This window comes from Ananas comosus, linkage group 22, assembly GCF_001540865.1.
Source record: "Ananas comosus cultivar F153 linkage group 22, ASM154086v1, whole genome shotgun sequence".
In the NCBI taxonomy this organism is placed as follows: Eukaryota; Viridiplantae; Streptophyta; class Magnoliopsida; order Poales; family Bromeliaceae; genus Ananas; species Ananas comosus.
Window position 1 is genome coordinate 38,346 of NC_033642.1, and position 8,684 is coordinate 47,029.

Sequence of the window (8,684 nt, forward strand, 5' to 3'; positions counted from 1 at the left end):
ATGTATTTCTTCATAAACTAATTTTTATATTGATTAACCATTAATATTTCTATTAATCTAATTAATTTTTTTTACAAGTTATCTATCTAAAATAATTTATTAACTAATTAAAAATTAAATTATTCTGTATACTTAATTAATATATATATATATATATAGAACTAGGCTACTATACTATCGGTAGCACGGAGCGCTCCGTGCTACCAAGTTGTTTTCGATGATGCGGCTTCCAAATCGACGATCGGCTCCGTAGAACCTTGATCTCACTATTAAGAGTATTTTAGAAACTAAATTCATAATCTTTCGATATCATTTTACTATCAATCAAGTAGTCTAAACTGAACGGCTGAAAATAAAAATCTCATGAAAAATTGAATGATAAGATTTAAATTCACAGATCACAGATATACTGATCTTACTCTAAATAGTAAAGAATTTTCTATAAAAAAATTTTCAATCGGCATTGGATGTTTCACCGTTAAACTCACAAACACACCCAACACCTCGGCCATTAAAATTTGTCATTTGAATCTTTTGATCACTTAACAGTCCAACAGATGGAAAAATCTGAAATTTTGTTTCCAAACTACTTTAATAGTGTAGATCAAGTCCTAACCGGAGCCGATCGGTCGAGTTGAAGCCGCATCATCCGAATATACAACTTGGTACTACGGGAGCGGCATCGCGTGCTAGCGGCCCCCGCGCCGCCGCCCGCCGCGCGGCCCCCGATAGCATAGTACCGGACTCTATAGTTATATATATATATAATATATATATATATATAATGATATACGATAATATATATTTTTTTTTTCCATTATCCTTATACAATTGATTATTAGTTTATTAAATTATTTTTAAGTAATATTTTAATGTTAATTAATTAGATAAAATAATTTTAATTTAAAATTATAACTCTTATTTTTTTTGTTCCAATCTAACCATCCAAACATTATTTATCTTATTCCTAGGAACAACCCAATTTTCATCCAAACGAAAAATTAGTCTAATTCATGCTTATATCTGAACTTGTATCTATTTATGAAATAAGCAGTTCTTATTTATACTGAACCAAACACAGCCTTTGTATATTGTAATATTTTTTTGTTCAGATACACTACTCAATTATTATTTTTTGAACTAGGCTATTATATTATTAATAGCACAAAGTCCTTAGTACTATTAAGTTTTCGATCTTTGGATGAATGAATGTGGGGTTAAGATTACAGTGATCCTCTAGGATTGAGTGGGTAGTTGGTTGAATAGTATAATCTAACGGATGGAAATGAGTAAAGGGGTAAATTTAACGGCAAAAAACTTGATAATATTAAGTGCTTGGTGCTATTGATAGCATAGTAGCCGGACTCGTTTTTTTTTTTTTTTTCAATTCTTACATTATAAGTAACAAACTTATAATTTTCTATAAAACTATTAAAAAATACTGATTAAAATTGGTAGAGCATATATTTAGCTCATTTTAAAATAAAAAAAAATAAAATACATTAAAACTAATTAAAAAATAATTTGATGGAATCTTTCAATTAGCTAGTCTCTCATGAAGATTTACTTTAATTTTTTTTTTCCACTATTTAGCCGGTGTCTCTTAATGAAGATCTTAAATTTTATCTAACAATAAAAATAAAAATAGTACGAGATGGATGAGGAAAAAAAAAAGCACGAGATTGAAGAATAAAAATAAATATAATACATAACATAAAATTAATAAAATATAATAATATGTTTTTATAAAAATACAATATATAATAGTAAATTAAGATGGTATTAAAATTAATAGTGTATCAGAGTATAATTTAGTCTTGATATTTTTGGGGCGCTTGAGTTTGAGGCAGACATTAATTGGATTATTTGGCTATGTGTTATACGCAATGCAAGCGGTGATTGTGTATCGTAAGTTTATTAAACTATTCTAAAAATACGTGTTGGTAAAAAGGACGTATCCATCGTGTTAAGGGCTAAGACAAAACACTCGCGGACTTCGATTTTACTCAATTCATCTGAACACAGAATTTATTGTTAGGTCTCTTTTCGTTAGGTTTTTTGTGAATTATATTCCTACTCAACTTATTAAATTCATCCAATCTAATTTATTGGTCTCCTGTATTTATTGTTACGGGATAAAAAATTAGACCCATTTTTGCTTAATAATAAATAGCCAACAGCGGTGTGTGCGGCAGAGGCGCGTGTGAGTGTGGCCAACCGCGCGTCTGAGGTGCGGCGAGCAGCGCAGGGGTATGGTCATGGGAGAGCCAGACCAGCATTGTTCAGTTGGCCTTTCATTTGTCCTTACACGCACATCCCGCGGAGCAAATCAATACTCCGTTGCCTCTCTCGTCGTTGCCATCCAAATTGACCGTCCCATTCTGATGCGCCCTTTGAGAAAGAGGATAAAAATAAAAAAAATAAAAAAACAGAATTAAACCGTTCCACTCAATCACATAATTTTATCTTAATATAAGGATAAAAGTTATCATTTAAATATTGTTCTAAAATTCAGAATTATTATATTGGTCCGATAACATGATAAGTTCTTCTATAAAGACAACTGCTTTAAAAGCAACCGCCGCATCTTACTGTGTTTTATGATAATTTTGCTTCACGGAGATCAGTCAGGCAAATACAAAAAGATAACAGAGCAAATATTGACCATTGAAGTTAGCCGACCAGAAAATCAGCATCAACCATTGGGAGGGGGGGCATTTGATCAGCGCTACATTGACCTGCAATCTGCATACAGCTCAGTCGAATTATATTCCAATCCAGTCTGACTTCCCTTTCACAATCTACAGCGTCTCGAATGGACAACGTTGACATAACCTCTTACTTTTCTTCTTTTGTTGTATGCATGCAGCATCGCGTTGCTTTTTGAAATTTTGAAGTACCAATGTTTAGTCCTAATCCTCAGCAGTATTAGTCGTCAACAAATTGCTTAACAAATGTGTTACGGAGAGAGCGAACACCATTCATTCCGCGAAGGAATTCTTTTTTTTTTTGAGAAAAAAATCCGCGAAGGAATTCATTCTACTAGGTAAACTGGCCTGCGGTTTCTGTGGCGGGGGTTTTCAGCTAGGTATCAAAAGATAGGTATCCTTTGCATGAGTGGGTGTTAGCGTTGATTCTGCTCCCTCTTTGCTATATAGTCGCTGTCCTCACACCTAAAGGTAAACCACCAAGGGGCCATGCATCTGTGTTTTATGCTAATAGAATGGACTAGCTGATCCGATCGATATGCTGGTCAGCAATTAATTGAGACTACCTTTTTATCAAATAATTATAGTACTGGAACCATATATGTCTCTTTACTTAAAAATTCCATTCGCAAGCTAATGTTTCTTTGCTAATGGGCGATCTCGTACTAGATATAGCGCGCGGGAATATTTTGTCCAGCTGACCCAAAAGGACTGAAATAGTAAATTAAAGAAAATGACTAAAGTAAGGTTTGAGGGATGGTGTTGATAATAGTGGCTGAGGTGGAAAGCTTTTCTTCTTTTCTTTTCTTTTTTTGGGGGGGCGGGGGGGGGGGGATTTGGAAAGATGACTCTGTCCGCATTAGTTTAATGTTGAATCCAACCCTACTTAATCTTAATAAACAAGGACAATATAAGAAATAACAAATGAAAATAGTACGGCTAAAAATGTTTTTTTTAGTCCTGTTAGTAAAGGACGGTGGTAACATTTACAAGAATAGGAGTTGCTGTTAACGCTTATTAATTGGACTTGATCAGAGGTGGACATGGCGAGCAAGTTCGTTAAGATTATATATAGGTGCTTCGGTTTCGACCTTGTAAAATTGGAAGTAAAATTGTTTGCAAATACGAGGACTGAAAGAGCCCCTACTAATCACCAATGACATGACATTAATACAATTACAATTGCCTTAATTACGTGAGTTCAGAGTTCAGCTATGGTCTCTAAATACAGTAAAATTTGATGTTATACAAAACACTCGGAAGCGCCAGCAAGGCGAACCCTGTAACTTTTGATGAGATCAAGGACCCCTGCATACAGAGAGCTGCAGAGAGCATGGTCGGACTTGGGCTTTTTTATTATAATCATCATTATTATTATTACTAATTATGAAGTAATAAAAGCTTAACTCTGGGGGAAATTGAGAGGTTGCCGTTGAATTAGATAGAATATATATTTATATATATATGTAAGTTTATGATGTTTGTTGTTTTTCAGTGGAAGGTGCTTTAATTACCAGGCTGGCTTTGAAGGAGGAGGAGGAGGAGGCCCAAGTGCGCGGGATCCGTCTGTTTCCCCTGGGCCAAAGGGATGGGCCCCACAGTCACTCGGTCCAAGGTCCGACCGACCAAGGATTAATTAATGTAGTAAACAATGATAATATCCCTGGCCTTTTTCCAGCTTTGGAAACAGTAACAAGTCCCCGTGCATGAACGTACAGTTGTGCTCCCCTGGATCCGATACCTCCACCTCCACCTCCACCTCCACCGGTAGTTTTTTAATTGAATTTAAGTAATTAATTAGTTAAATTAATTAATTAATTATCTCTCAATATGCTCCCAGCTGACCCATCGATCCATCCCTCCACTGCTTTTCAAGATTTGCTTGAATCGATCTCTTTGCCACTCCCAACAAATTAAATATCTTCGCACTAACTATCTTAATTATATTATATTATATATCCAGCACACATATATAAATAAGTAAATATATACATATATATATATATATATAAAATATATAATATAAAATTAAATTAACTGCAGATTGAGGAGATCATCGAACTAGCTTGGACCCTCCACTCGTGCTCGGCGAGGGCTCTGTGTTTGTGCGTTCGCACGGCTGGGATGCTGGATTCCCTGATTGGATCCCATCGCCATCGATTTTTGCGCAGTGTTAATTAGCAAGTTTAATTTGCAGTTAAAAATTAATTAGTATATATCCAGCTATATATATACGTTTATACATATACACGTATATACAATAAATATCGTAGCTTTTGGCGTTTGGGATAATCATTGTGCTCATGGGTCGCACTCGGCTAGCTACGTGATTTGTTATTATACGGTCACGAATGAAGAAGGTTTGTCTTTTTCGGGCACATTGCCCTCAGTCAAGGGCATAACGCGCTGATCTATATATGTGTCTCCTTGCTAGAGCAGAGTTTCGCCATCTTTAATTGTTTTATATATATATATACACACAATAGATGATCCAAAACTATGTACGATTTTAATTATTATATATATATATGCAATTGATTAATGTGGTTGCCAGCTAATTAAGATTATTATATTTGGGGTTGTCAGAATTTTAACAAAATTGAGAATTTTTTGTCCCTGATATCCGTCTTCTGTATTTTGCTTGCATGCACGTACGCAGGCTAGAATTGAGGAAATTAATTTTTGCAGAAAAAAATAAATAACTGGGCCTTGGAAGTATATATGTAAGGTGTGTCTATTTTTCCTTGGTATTCTTTTTCTATTTATAATATATTTTATTTTAATTGAATTTGCATTTTAATTTATCCAACTTGAGAGAGGCGCGTTCATACACCGCACCTTAATTACTTTCAAAGCCCATAGGAGTGATATAAATAAGAAGCTTCCTTTCGTTTGGTACTGGAAAGTTTATATGCAAGAATCAGATCAACTATCTTCTCACAAGCGAACCGAACAAACTATATATTTTCATGTAGTCTTATTTCGCTAATAATTATATATGCTCTGTAAGCAATGGCTTTCTCAATCCTCATTTATTCTCATTCACAACTTCCTGCTATCTCTGCTATCTCCAAGTGACGTGAGATATCGACCCGGCCTAATAGTATTAATAATTTGTTAGATCAATCATTGGCCCGAAAAGTTTATGTCCAATTATTATTAGTATTGAAATCTCGATTCTATTATGTAATCTTATCCATAATAATTCTTTATCTAGCTATCTAATGATGGACTACTGGGGCATTATAGGTGCAGTGTATATATGATCCGTGGGTTTAGCGTATGGGCATGGGTTAGCGGAGACATGCTATGCTTGAGAGCATGCGGTGACTAAGTTAACTAGTTGTATATATGATCCGTGGGTTTAGCGTATGGGCATGGGTTAGCGGAGACATGCTATGCTTGAGAGCATGCGGTGACTAAGTTAACTAGTTCCTAGTCAAAATTAAGAAAAACAAAATTTGTCAGATATTTTAGATATGAGTGAGTTCTAATATATAGCTGCACATTTTGTACGAAGGTGGGATTCGCCCCTCGCGCGTCTATCCAACAGTTAATATATATATACTATGCCGTGTCGACGCATGGCTAATGTGCCAAACTTAATTGGGACATGTTCAGTTTTTTAACTCACTCATTGATGGCATGTAGTTGTCAACTAGTGTGGCTGCTAATTAAAGGTGCATCCAGAGCATCGGAAACCGCCCTACGTATGCCACGCAAGCTCGATCACGTACGTTAACAGAAGAGATTAAAAAAGGAATTAATTAATTGTTGAGTTGGCTGTTAGCTAGCTAGCTATAGATGGTACGTTGCCAAGTGCCTTATCTAGATGTATTTTCCACAGAATCTAAACAAAGCTATATTATCAATCAACGTGCGATGTATTCCGAGCGCGGACATGGGAGCTGAGCTGCCATTTGGATCCTTATTCGCCGATTTAATCAATGATTGAGCTGTTGCTGGGATACAGCTATTTGCAGATTTTGCATATCGCCGTGTGCGATTAACTGCGCTTGTGACTTGCCATGGAAATATTCTATGTTGCGGTACGAGTAGTGCGCATGCACTTGGAGGTTTCTAACTCCAAGTACAACTCATCCGCCCAGAATTGGCTCCACCTGGTTGTGACAGAATTAGTGTTTCTTCTTCTCTTTTTCGTTTTTTTATGGTTACAGCGAATGAACGTGTAACTTTCAGTAAAAAGATAATGAATATCGAACATATATGACCGTATATAAAAGGCTGTAATTAATGCTGAAAATTCTTGTAGATTTATAATTGCCAGCATAACATTGCTTTTCAGAACATAAATATAAACACCCATGTATCAGTGTCCTTTAATTTGACTTTTCACTCACTTCATCGATCCTTAAGAATTAATAGTCCTCCATCAAGCATCCATTAAAGAATATAATTAAACGCTTAATGCAGTTGAATATCAAAATGTTGAAATTGCTCTTCTTATTTTGTACTCTCTTGCCTTTTTAAAAGAAGATCGAGCAGTTTTGTTTTCATTTTCGTTTTTCCTTCTTCTTATTTTAACTCTATATATATATATATATATATATATATATATATATATAAAGTCTCTTGTACTTTCGAAAGTACGGAAACCTCCGTACTTGTAAGTTATTTTCGATGATAGGAAATCTGATTCGACGATCGGTTCTGTTAAATATAATCTACCTTATTGGGACTATTTAGAAACCAAATTTTAAATTTTTTGACATTATTTATCAAACGATCAAAAGGTCTCAAAAATGACTATTTTAATGGCCGATGTGGCACGTTTTTAAGTTCAACGGTGTAGAAGTATCCAAATTAGATGAAAATTTAATAGAAAATTCTACTTAACATCAATAGCAAAACCAATACTTCCGATTTGAAATTTGAGTCATTTATCACTGTTTTTTATGAAATTTTTTTTTTCAGCCGTTCATTTGGAGACTACTCGTTTACTAGACAAACAAAGTCAAAAATTTATGAAATTTGGTTTTTAAGTAATTCTAATGGCGTAGATCATGTCTAACGGAACCGATCGCCGAATCGGATGTCCCATTATTGAAAACAACTTACAAGTACGGAGGCATCCGTACTTTCGAAAGCATGTCTCTCTCTCTCTATATATATATATAGTATTAAAAACACACCTAATCAAGTAATGACAAAAGGAAATTAACAAAGCTATAACAATTACACAATCAAGAGAATAATATATAGAAGATTCACTGTTAAGAGGCATAATATAGGTCTCAAGAAGCTAGCTAGCCCTTTTGNCAAATTAAGCAGTTTGTTAATGGTCACTCCTGGGGCAGAGGTGGGGCTCCGGACAGAGACATTTGTTGGGGTTTAGCTTGCGTTAATGATGACGGGCGACATCGGAGTGATCCCTAACTAACAGTCGGTCTGAAATGTGCTTTTTTGTTGCTACAGAAGCTTCTCCCACCAGTCGCCATGTTGTCGGTCTTGAAGCTAGCTATTTCAAAATATGGTCATGCATTTTACCGAAATTAATTATTTTAAAAGTTTTTTTAATTGCGTACGTATGATAAATACCCGGTGACTGCTTATGTATGGATTTGACAGAAAAGCAGTTAGAGGTGACACGTGGCAGGGTGTGCGGTCCCTTCACAGCATAGAACAAAAGCTCAAAAATGAGTTCGGTGGGGCTAATGGAATGGAAGCTGCCGAGTCTCTCTCCTTCCTTTGCCTCGAGGGACGCTCTCATTGACTCCTCTCCATACGTACCGGGAGAAAGTCTCTTGTGTCCTACTTCTTCGACTGCATCATTAATAACAAATTAATTATATATATTTTAATTTTTTTTTAAAAAATTAAAATTAAAATATTTTATTTGTAATCATGATGGGGGACAAAAAAATATTTACAAATTTATTTAATTGGTTGGGGACACAGTGCATTCTAAAATTTTTTCCATACTTGGGGCCACGGATTTAACATGGCAGCCGACGC